We start from the raw sequence: 12,863 nt of genomic DNA, 5'->3' as shown, positions 1-12,863 counted from the left end.
CTGAGACGCAACATGAAAACAAAAACAGATTTGCCAGATGTCTCCCTGTGGAGGTTCTGGCACACATGGGGCTGTGCATAGGAAAATGTTGCTAGCTTGTCCCAGCTGACTGGGTCTTTCATCATCTTTCGTGCCACAAAGTCCCTGCCATTCCTCTAACTTCCTCAAACTCTCCATGACTATATGTGCATTAAGACTCATTTTGGTCTAGGCCCTCCAAGATGCAAGGATCACCTCCTAACTACCAAGCCTTTCAAGCTTGGGAGTACCTGGTCTGTATTTTACATTTTCCATCTCTAACACTAAATCAATGCATAGCTAAACTCATATGACATTGAATTCAGGTAGGTAGCCATGTTGGTCTGACGCAGTCGAAATAAATTAAAAAATAGTCCAGTAGCACCTTAGAGACCAACTAAATTTGTTCTAGGTATAAGCTTTCATGTGCATCTGAAGAAGTGTGCATGCACATGAAAGCTTATACCCAGAACAAACTTAGTTGATCTCTAAGGTGCTACTGGACAATTCTTTCATTTTTTTCATATGACTTTGGTTTGCCTATCATCTTCTCTATGCCTGAACTTATTTTCTGTTTCGTGCTCGCTTCGGCAGCACATATACTAAAATTGGAACAATACAGAGAAGATTAGCATGGCCCCTGCGCAAGGATGACACGCAAATTTGTGAAGCGTTCCATTAAAAAAACAACTTATTTTCTGTTTCCTTTTCAAAAATATTTCAAAATTTTGCTTTGGTTATTGAGAAGTTCTGGTCCAATCCCATAGACACACCCATATACTTGACCTCATGTTACTGCTGAGATAGATGATAGATAGATATAGACAGAGATAGATAGATGATAGATAGATAGATAGATAGATAGATAGATAGATAGATAGATGATAGATAGATGATAGATAGATAGATAGATAGATAGATAGATAGACAGACAGATAGATAGATAGATAGATGATAGATAGATAGATAGAGATGAGAGCACATGCTCTGGAAACAGAAGATCCCAGGTTTGATCCCTAGTTGGACTTGGAAATACTTTGGACTGAAACTCTGGCAAGCCAATGCCAGTCAAAATAGGGCAGGAAAAGTGGGGGACCACTTTGATATGGTAGGCTGGATCCCAAAGTAGCCACCCTTCCATAGGTCCCTTTTGACAGATGGGCAGGACTGCCTACCTGCCCATCACCTGACATCATGTTCCATGCCTGCTGGAAAGCTTGCGTCCTGTTCTCGGTTTAAATGCAGCACCAAATGCAAGCCCACTACCAAACAGAGCAGGTTCTAGTGTGGCTTTCCTTCTTGCGGAGAAAAGAAGTCTGATCTTTTGAGGAAGTGGTATTCTTACACAAGAGCTCTCACTCAACTATAATTTCACAATCTGAGCTTGCTGGTATGTGATTGAATTTCCCCACCCACCCCGGAAAATAGTGACAGTCTGGAAACACCTTTTGGGTATGGTCATTGGCGCCAGAATCATTAAAAAACAATAATTTATATTTTATCAAGGTGACTTCAGTTAAAAAAAATAAAATGATACAGGGGGAAAAGAAGGAAAAGTGAGAGGGAGAAAAACAACAACAGAGATACATATAAAAGCAAAAATATAACCCCCAAAAAGGAATATATGATATTCCCATACATTCTTGTATCAATTGGTATAGTATTATCGTCCTAGAGCTTTTGTAAATGTTAATAAAGGTAAAGGTACCCCTGCCCATACGGGCCAGTCTTGACAGACTCTGGGGTTGTGCACCCATCTCACTCAAGAGGCCAGGGGCCAGTGCTGTCCGGAGACACTTCCGGGTCACGTGGCCAGCGTGACAAAGCTGCATCTGGCGAGCCAGCGCAGCACACGGAAACGCCGTTTACCTTCCCGCCAGTAAGCGGTCCCTATTTATCTACTTGCACCCGGGGGTGCTTTCGAACTGCTAGGTTGGCAGGCGCTGGGACCGAGCAGCGGGAGCGCACCCCGCCACGGGGATTCGAACCGCCGACCTTTCAATCGGCAAGCCCTAGGCGCTGAGGCTTTTACCCACAGCGCCACCCGCGTCCCCTGTAAATGTTAATAGCTTACTACATTTTGTATAAACACATGCCAAATATTATCGTATTTATCCATACAGAGCCTGCGTCTGTAAGCAGTCTGTTCATAAATTGCCAGTGATATCATATCATCAGTCCATTTACTGAAGGGTATCATTCTGACCCTGGCGCCAGACTCATATGACCATGAATGTTGCTGTGTTGTTGACTTGCACTTTGCAGACATAGCCTTTGCTCTACAACACTCTGTGTGTGTGTTTTATATGGCGAGAAAACGGTCTTTGAAGCTTGTGAGATATAAATAATATTTACTTTATTGCAGTGACTCTGCTGATCTGACCACCAGTGATGGGGCAAGGGTGGATAGGAGTATGGAGTTGAATTCCCTAAGCTCTTTTCCTGAAAAACAAAGTTGATTCCCTGCCCCCAAATACTAAAATTGGCCAGATGAACATTTGAAGCCTCCACCATGCTAAACCTTAATGCAATGACCTAAGAAGACACTTGCTTTGCCCCACCTACCCACAAGCCATCCGTACATTCTGCCAAGAGCCGAGGAGGATGGAGCCAATAGCTCCCCACCTCCACAATGGGCAGTAAAGAGACACACCCCAATATGTGTGTGTGCATGTACACACACACAGCCTGCTTGCCCAGAAAAACAGCAGCCTAGCTACGACCATCCAAGCAAGGGGCTAGGAAGGAAATGCACCCATTTAATTTACTGGCTCCGTGCCAATTAAGAGGATTGTTGATTTGCCTCTCTGTGCAAAAATCTGTTCTTTGCCCTGGTGCTCTTGCCCATCCTTCATTTTCCCAATGTATTTATTGAACATTTCATTGTTCTCATCACTGAATATTTTGTTTTTGTCAGCGAATTTTGACTGTTCTGACAAATCCCATTCATCAACTGATACTGAAACCAACTGAGGCTTAAAACTGTTTCCCAGTATTGTATCAGGCTTTCTGTTGGGGGAAAAGGAGTGGGGGGTGTCTTTAAACAAAAACAAAATAAAATAATAATCCAAAACAGAAAATTCAAGCTAAATGAATACAGCCTAACAGTGCCTTTTTCCAATGAGTAAAAAAAAAATTCTAAAAAGTGTGCCCTTGAAATATGGATGTGCAACAAGCTCACGACAAGTATATAGGATTCATTTTCTCTAGATAATAATGTATATTTAAGAGAGCCACTAAGAGATGTCAATGCTAATTTAGTACATCTATTCCATTACATGCTGTTAACTTTTGCTTCTTTGACAACCTCGTCCATTACGTTTGCTGCTTTGGTTCAAAATCTGATTTGTGAAAATACCCTAACTCCAATTTAATATAATATTATAAATCCAACTGCATCTAAGTGAATGCCTTATTATTTACTTTAGGCACATATCCTCCTTTTATAAATATAATCTTTAGAGTTCAATAACAAATACGTGACCCTTTTTCAAAAAAGGCTCAGAGAGTTGTAGGGTTTGCCCTGTAAAGGAACAAGGGATACTTACTGCAAGACGAGAATTGCTCTGCGCAAGCCAAGAGTGAGACAAACTAAACCGTCTTGAAAGCCTTATCCTCCTGGAATTGATCTAATCCTTTTTTAAAGGCATCCATGTTGGTGGCACTCATTACATCTTGTGGGAATGAGTTCCATAGTTTAACTTTGTGCAGTGTGAAGAAGTACTTTCTTTTGTCTGCCCTAAATCTCCCAACATCCAGCTCCATAGGATAGCTCTAGTTCTGGTATTATGGGCAGAAGGCTTCTCCCTCTTCGCTTTTTCTACATGGTATCAACAAGGTCATGACCAACAGATTGGGATGTTGGAAAATCAAAGGCTTTAGGTTCTAAAGAGGCCCTATGAAGGGACATGTCCCAGATTGTGCTTTGTGACTTCACAATGCTGGCTGTGAGGCTCTCCTGTAGATTCGCTATCCTCAACAGACAGGTGTCCACCATCAGGAAACTCAAAGGCCAGAAGGAGGCAGTCAATGATATCCTCTCCAAATATCATTGAACTCCACTGGTCCCAGCCAGAATGGACAATGATCAGGGATGGTGGTAGCTGTTATAGTCCCAACAAAATCTGGACGGCACCACATTGGCTACCCACATATTCAACAATGTGGGGGGGGGGAGGAAAGGAAAACTCAAGGGTGCACCCTGGAAAACACAGTGGTGTGCTCTTTAAGTGACTGTGAAGTAGAGATATATTTTAAAGACTGTGGGCCAACGGCGTTATTTTTGTGCACCCTTGAGATTTTATTTCCCTCCTTTTTCTTTCCCCCTTGGTGCCTTCCTTCCTCTAATTCCATGGTTTCCAGAAATGGCTACACTTCAGTGTCCACAAAACCTTCCCAGAATGAGGCCTCTTTGGGAAGGAGGAAGGCAAAGCCTATTTTGGGAAGGGGAGAAACAAAACTTCTCAGTGCATTGAGCAAGCCTCTCCAGATATTCTCCTTTTTTGTCAGACCAGCTCTTTTTCTTCTCTCTGGCAATAGATCTGTCTTTTTCGCACTGGAGAGGTTTCTACTGTAAGTCAGGGCCAAACCACATGTGAGGCAGGAGATTGATGATCAGATCGCCTAACCAGTTTCTTTCTTAACTGTAAAGCAGCTGTATGGGCTCTGGTTTTGATTGCACCAGTGGTGCTGGGGGAGGTGTATTTATTGAATCCCTCGCTACCGCCATGCCATTTCATTAATCTAAACCATCCCTTCTTTGCTTCTATTACTCATGCTGGGGTGGGGAAATACTGTATGTATATCATGCTGTATTTTTCCCCCATATCACAGGGTTAATAAAAAGCTTTGTGATGGTGATGATTAAGGCTGTAATAAGGCATTGTTTTTTATATTACCATTCACTGTATGCAGCATCAGTTCCATTCTGCTACAGTTCATTTTCTTTCCTAGTACTGAGAAAGAGCCAGTGTGGTGTAGTGGTTAAGAGCGGTGGACTCGTAATCTGGCGAACCGGGTTCGCTTCCCTGCTCCTCCACATGCAGCTGCTGGGTGACCTTGGGCTAGTCACACTTCTCTGAAGTTTCTCAGCCTCACTCACCTCACAGAGTGTTTGTTGTGGGGGAGGAAGGGAAAGGAGATTGTAAGCCGCTTTGAGACTCCTTCAGGTAGTGATAAAGCGGGATATCAAATCCAAACTCTTCTTCTTCTTCCCAAAATGACGTCAAAAGTAAAGGTAAAAGGTAAAGGCCCCTGAATTCAACTATGGGGTGTGGCACTCATCTCTGCTTTCAGGCCAAGGGAGCTGGCATTTGTCTGCAGACAACTTGTCAGTTCATGTAGCCAGCATGACTAAACCGCTTCTGGCGCAACGGGACACCGTGGTGAGTGCCAGAGTGCATGGAAACACCATTTAGCTTCCTGCCGCAGTGGTATCTATTTAACTACTCGTGCTGGTATGCTTTAAAACTGCTAGATTGGCAGGGGCTAGGACAAAGCGACAGAAGCTCACCCCGTCACATGGACTCGAACTGCTGACCTCACGATTGGCAAGCCCAAGTGGCTCGGTGGTTTAGACCACAGCGCCACCCACGTCCCTCCAAAATGATGTTATTCATCACTGATCTCCTAATTATGGGTCGGTAATGTAAGAAAGGAAGTTGCTCTGTGCCAGAGGGCAAAGGGGTGGGGTGGGGTGGGGTGGGGTGGGACGGGACCCCTCCCTCATCTGACTAGTACTGAGAAACACAATAGCCAGGGTGGTGTGAGGGACCTCTTGTGGTGTTAATGCTGCCAGCCCCTCCATCGTAGGATCCAGTTGTATATATGTGACTCCGCTGTTCCTCATTCCACGAAAACCAGATCCTAGGTAAGAGCCTGGAACCCCTGGAATTTTGTACCACTCAGAGACTAGGGCGGCGTTCAATAATATATATATATATATATATATATATATATATATATATATATATGAGAATGTGTGTCCTCTTTCCTCTCCACCACTGATCTCATACCACATATGGGCACATATTATCTTGTCTGCAAGTGCAAAAGCAGGCTGTACAAACCAACTTTGAGGTAGCCACCAACATATAGAGAGCCAATTACGAAGCCTTTTCCATTTTAGTTGTTCCACAGCAGCAACACGTTTTGGTTGACTCTAGCGTCCCAATTCCACCGTCATATTTACCAGGGGTGTCCTCTAGGGGACAGTTGAGGAAACAGATGGTAGGACTCTCTGTACCCCTTTTGGTTCCTGAGAGAGGGGCTTGTGAGTCATTCCCTGTGCCCAGACTCTGCTTTGTAGTTGACACATGCAGAGAAGGGTTGAATGAGGCTAATATTACTTTTGAATTCCACCATCTCCTTGCCAATTTCCTCAGACTTTCCACTGACGTCTTTTACTGCCTCACCAGCTTCATCCGAAGGGAATTTTTGTTGCAGGCTTCTCCTTCCAGAAGCTGCAGTGCACATTCTCAAGCAAGGCAAAGTTAAATTTCTTGTTCCTTGAAATAATTTATTTCACTGCAATTTCCCCAATGCAAGCCAGATTAAAGAAAAAAAGTGGGGGAAATCTGGGACTAAGTTAAAGCACATTTGTACCAGATGTCTCATTTGTGAGGAGAGGAATTCACCTCTGATCAGAAGAGAATGTATGTGTAGCAGGTAGAATGGGGGCTATAGGAGTTTGAGATAAGAGGCATGTTGGATTCATAGTTTCATCCCATAAAAGGACAATACAGACTCCACTGCTTTTTATATTGCTTTTTATATTAGATGTTCAGATGTTTTTTAAAGGCAATCAAGTTGAAGCCCTAGGATTCAACCACCCTCGTGAAAAGACTGGCTGTTGTCACACATGAGACTTAAATTAGCTTTTGTTTCAAATTGTTTTCATCTAATATGAATGGAAGCCTGGGTTGTATGTGCATACAATTTTCTGCTGAAATCTCTCCTATATTAACAGCATCCATCATACCACAAGTGCCCCTATGCATGTTTACTCACACATAGTTCTGTGGGACTTACTCTCAGGTAAGTGTACACAGGATCGAAGCCTTATAGCACAATTGTAGGCATATTTACTTGGAAGTAAGCCCTGCCCTGTCTAATGGGGCTTAGGCTAGAATCCTATGCATAATAACTTGGTAGTAGACAATTCAGCTCAGTGGAACTTCCTTCCAAATACACATGTATAAGATTGCACTGCGAGTGTCCTATAGAAAAACACCTCTGTAGTTTAATCCTCTACATACGTACTTGGAAAAAAGTCCTACTGAGATCAGTGGGACTTCCAGCACAGTCTTCTAAAGTCTAATCAGAATTAAATTCCACTTATTTCAATGGGGCTTACGCCCAAGTAATTGGATATAGGATTGCAGTCTTACTCCCATTTTAGAGTGCTTAGAACTGCAGCCTCAGTAAAGGGTTTTGAGTATATCTGGGGATTAACATATAAGGTTACCAATAAAAATAAGTAGTGCTATAATTGTTCCTCTGAAAGAAAGAGTTATCAGAATAAGTGATGAGAAAAACACACTCAAGCCAATCAATTTTTCTCAGGATATTAGCTGTTGCACAGCAGCCGAAGAAGGAAGATATCAGTCAATAGATGCTTGGATTAACTACTTTATGAGCAATAAGGCAAATCAAGATTGGCATTTTAACATTGCTTAAATCAACTGTGTTATGAGAATCAATGGAAGGATCGACTCAATAGGTGCCCGCGTTAATTCGCAGGTGGATATGACTTACATCTTTCAATTTTGAGCCACAACAGAGACAAAAATACTTTTGGCCACGATCCCACACAGAGCAAAGAATATTTGAAACTATTGAAATCAACAGGGTTAAGGATGCTTGACTATATGACCTTTGTCCATTAAAGGGCAGATGAGAATCTTCTTCCATTTGCCAGTTCATTATGTAATAGATTAGCTCTAGATCAAAGTCCATCATATTTCACACGGACATACTGCAAAAATTGTGTGTGTTGGAATCTTCAACCCAAACTAAACTTCCAGATGGTCAATGAGCAAGAGACAGTAAAACAGTGGCACCCAGAGGTGAATTTTTAATCACAGTTGAAATCAACAGCATTAATGATTGTGTCACATTCTCTCTCCTGTGCTGCCCCCATAATAAACACAAATAGTAGAGACAACAGGGTTCAGAGCGGCCCTCCTAATCCCTGTTGAAGGACTTGTTTATTATTATTTTGTCAGGCATTTTAAGTTGGCTATTCTGATTCTATGGTTAATTTTGACTGAGGAGACAGCCGCAGGTTTAAAGCAATCATTTCATTTTAACAGCCTTGGCTTCCCTCCAAGGAATCCTGGGCAGTGCAGTTTGTTAAGGGTGCTGACCTCTCACACAGCTACAATTCCCAGCACCCATAACAAACTATGGGGCAGATTCAACTGATGGGTCCCTCTATACACAAGAACTCTCGCCAGAGCAATGGGGCTTTCCTCCATCTCCTCCCAGCCCCCATGAGCTCCATGAGCCCCCCAGATTGGTTCACAAGAGTCAGGAAAACACCCATAACAGGGGGGGCAGAAGACACGAGAGTGTTCCAACATGCAAGCAGTGGAGAGGAAGGGGTGGGGGGTGCGGGCCACCCCGGGTGTCATCGGTGAGGGGGGGTGACAAAAAGACAAAAATACGAGTTTTTAAAAATCATTTTAAAAATTGGGCTCATGAAACTTTTTAGTTCAGTCAACAAATGTAACGAAACGTGGCTGGCACTGGGCACCACACCACGGGGGCCGGCACTTACCACACGGCCTGCAGCATGCCCAAGCCACGCGTCTCTCCTGGGAGTGACATGGTGGCTTGGGCGCCTGAAATGGCAGCGCGGGACTTGCATCTGCCCACTGCCTCTCCCTCAGCCACCCTACAGCTGAGGGGGAGGCAGCAGAGAGGCTTTGCGCAGTGTGCCCTGCCACCATGGGCGACTTGCCCCACCTCCAGCTGCAGGACGCATGCGCCACACTGCGCACCCGAGCGGCTAGCTACATTGTTGCCTCCAAGCAGAAACGCACTCACAGAGCAATCTCCTTAGCGCTCCATTGAATTTCTCCATATAGTTCCCAGGTTTCTCCATGACTGTTAAAGTGGTAAGAGTATTTGAAACACATGGGCTGGTTTTATCCCTATTGTAACCTCCTTTAAAAAGGGGGGCCATTTTTTACAACAAAAATCAAATATAATTTTATAATAATGGTTTTGATTTTATAACAAAACCAAATACATATCCATCTAGAGAGATTTCTCCGAATCTCGAGATTTCCCCTTATGCCCTCCATGGGCCTATTGTCAACATTTTCAACTGCATATTATTTCATAGTCTATATTTTATATCTGTCCATACTGTCCATAATATTTCTTACATTACAAGTGAGATTAAAATCCTGCTAATGTTTTCATCTGCTTACAATGGTCTCCTAAGTAAATTATAAATTTCCCCCATTCTTTCTTGAAGTTTTTATCTGCTTGGTTCCTGAGCTTTCCAGTCAGTTTTGCCATTTCCTATTGTAATCTCCTTGTACACTACACAGAAACTATGGTGTTAAGCTGTAAATCAAGAAATATTGCCCAGTGAATAAGTGTGCTTGAACTGGAAGGTTTTTTTTATACAGAAAGAACAGCTTAGGGACCCGCCTGGAAATGCTGTCTGGGATACCCAAATAGTGGCTATGGATGGAAGCACATTTGACCAGCTCTGATTGACATACCAACGACACCCTTTCCTTGAAAGATCTAACCCAGTCAGGGTGACAAATACTTCAACCACCTTTGAGTTGGAGTCTTATAGCACACGCTACACAGGAGTGCCTGTTGATGTTTCCAGAAATTTCCACCAGTTCAGAATGAGGCATTTAGGATGCTAGTGGGGTGTTCATTTGCGGGAGCATATTACACCCATTGTTCAACAGCCGGTTCCCGTTTCTGAGCGTGCAATTCAAGGTACTGGTGATTGCTTTGAAAGCTGCAAGTGACTTGAGTTTGCAGCACCTGATATTAACAACCTGATCCGATACCAACGTGCCTGTTCCCTAAGATCTGAAGGGGCAACTCTTCTCTGTGTTCTGATTATGGCCAAGGCAAAAGACTAGCTGAGACATGTGTTTGTGGGAATGTTCAGGGTGGCAGGAGAGTATATATTGTTTATTAATATCCTTCCTAACTTGCGCCAGCAAGTTCCTTTACTTAGCAGAGTGTACATTCCCCTTTTATATGCATAGCAGATAGCTGGTTGCAGGCTTGTGTAAGCCTCTGACTATTATACATTTCAATCTGTCTTCAGATTGAATTGTACGTTCCTGGTAAATTCCCTTGATTCCCTCTTAAAAAAATAAAGACCCGACAATCTCATTCAAAGTCAATACAAGAAGTTTACTTACATCAATTCTAGATTCCTGAAGGCAGACTTAGTTACAAATATGTACATGTGGATCTACCCCATATGGGGGAATAATCCCAGTGTTTCTGCTAGCTGAGAGCTAGCAGAGCTGTCCTAGCTAGAAGCTGGTCAAACGAAGAAGGAAGTCAAAAAGAGGGAGGTCTGCTGTGTGACTCGTCCTTTTGTTACCTGGGCAGGTTAGGTCACGCCCACCTTCTATCACATGCAAAAGGAAGGATGCTCCGGCCAGAAGGAACAGGAAGTTTTGACTGGCTGGACCAAACATTCCCTCGCATGTCTTCTCTAGCATTACAAGGAATGCTGTACTTGTCTGCCTCTCATGGATCACATCCCACATAAAGATCCTTTTTATAGTTTCCCCTGGATTATGAAACTCTCTTCCTCTGGACATAGCTGTCAACGTTTCCCCTTTTTTAAGGGAAATTCCCTTATTCCGAATAGGATTCCTCACAAAAAAAGGGAAAAGTTGACAGCTATGCGTCTGGAAGTGTGTTTGGTTTCTTCCTCCCTCCCTGTCTTCCACTGCCTAGTGAAGACTTAAAAAAAAATTAACCTGCCTGGTTATGAAAGCGTTAACCACTGGTCCTATTATTTTATGGATTGATAGCCTCCAACGTTCCTCAGATAAAAATAGGGGGCTTTTCATAAATAAATTTAAGACAGGAGCAAGAATAGAAGCAGATGCACAAAGCATTTTCTTTTTAAATCCAGACTCTTTGTGCTCTGCTCCTCCTTTTCTCCCGGCCGTGGGGGCCCTGCCCTCTGCCTGCACCTCAGAGCTAGGCCTTTCCGGTGGCAACCTCTCCTCCTCGCCTGCTCTCCAGCAGCCGCCACGAGCTGCCCAAGGGAGGCAGCTGGCACCAGCAGCCATGGAGAGGGAAATAGGGACATTCCAGGATCAAATCAGAAGCCAGGGTGGCTTTCGTAGTTCCGGGACTGTCCCTGGAAATAGGGGTGCTTGGGGGATATGTGATTGCGCCTCTCTTTTACTGTTATTGAAGCTGTTGTGACAGTGTGTTACATTTGTTTTCAGTGATATAAATCTCCCTGGGTGCTGTTTTTGTTTTGTTTTGTTTTGTTTTTACAATGTAACGATGTGATATAAATGGTATAATCCAAAGCAATACAGGTCATTTGACGTGTTGTGGTTTATTGATCTTAAGGAAGGCTACTTTGGCTGATCAGCTTGCATTTCTCACTCTTGGTTTTTTTGCGGGGGGGGTTAATAATTTTTATTAACTTTTAATTTTACATTTCCAAATAAACATTTTACAAACTTTAAAATACCCAGTGACTTCCCTTCTTCTCCTTCCATGGTTCATTATACATATCATACATCCCTTCATATTTTACTATAACCATTCAAATCACCTTTCTACTTTTACAGCCATCAAAAATTATTTACTCTGTTGATTTTATCTTAGTGCTGCCAGTGTTTTCAGCTGTATACAGTTATTTGCCATATATTCAATAAATGTTTTCCACTCTTTAAATGTATGTTCTTCTTGCTCTCTTATTCTATGTGTTAAATCTGCAAGTTCTGCATATTCTGTCGACTTAAGTTGCCAATCCTCTTTAGTTGGGACATCGCTCACTTTCCATTTTTGGACTAACAAAACATGGGCTTCAGTTGTTGCATACATAAATAGGTAATGTAAAAGTAAAGGACCCCTGGACAGTTAAGTCCAGTCAAAGGCAACCATGGGGCGCAGCACTCATCTCGCTTCTCAGGCCGAGGGGGCTGGTGCTTGTCCACAGACAGCTTTCCGGGTCATGTGGCCAGCATGACTAAACCACTTCTGGCAGAACGAGACACCGTGACGGAAGCCAGAGCACACGGAAACACTGTTTACCTTCCCGTCGCAGGTTGGCATACATAAATAACGTTTTTGGACATGTAGGAGTTTCTGTCTGGTTTATTCCCAACAAAAAGGTTGTTGTTGTTGTTGTTTTGGAAAGTAGTTTTAAACATTTTTTTCAATTCATTATAAATCATTTCCCAATATACTTTTACCTTTTTACATGTCCACCACATGTGAAAAAGGTTCCTTCCATTTCTTTACACTTCCAACACGTATCTGAGTCTGTTTTTAAATCTTAGCCAACCTACTTGGAGTTAAATACCATCTATGAGCACTTCTCGCTTTTGGCCAGTAGTGGTTCAACAGCTAAATCCTTGCCTGAGATCTCTCAGCAGTCACCACTTCAAGATATACCCTGGGGCTGAGCCCTGCTGAGAAGGAGAGGAGCTCTGTTACTATGTCATGTTGCTCACTACTGAGCACTGAAAACTGAGACCAGATAAAGCAGAGGCAGTCTCCTGCAGGCTGTTTCCACGTGCGTGGCGGATGCCGCAGTGTGTGCTGCCATTTCCTCCCAAACCATCATGTTAAAAGGGCAGGATAATTAGAACAACCCT

General features: G+C 43.1%; 1 non-coding gene across 1 annotated transcript; it reads left to right on the top strand.

Annotated features, from left to right (window-relative positions):
• The first annotated feature begins 596 nt into the window (after positions 1 to 596).
• Positions 597 to 703, top strand: LOC128403206 (U6 spliceosomal RNA). Its single transcript, XR_008327895.1, has one exon. It is a non-coding gene; the product is annotated as a U6 spliceosomal RNA (small nuclear RNA).
• Positions 704 to 12,863: the final 12,160 nt, after the last annotated feature.

The sequence above is a fragment of the Podarcis raffonei genome, chromosome 1, assembly GCF_027172205.1.
Source record: "Podarcis raffonei isolate rPodRaf1 chromosome 1, rPodRaf1.pri, whole genome shotgun sequence".
Lineage (NCBI taxonomy): Eukaryota > Metazoa > Chordata > Lepidosauria > Squamata > Lacertidae > Podarcis > Podarcis raffonei.
Note: the sequence above shows the minus strand (reverse complement) of the source record. Positions and strands in the feature narration are given on the sequence as shown.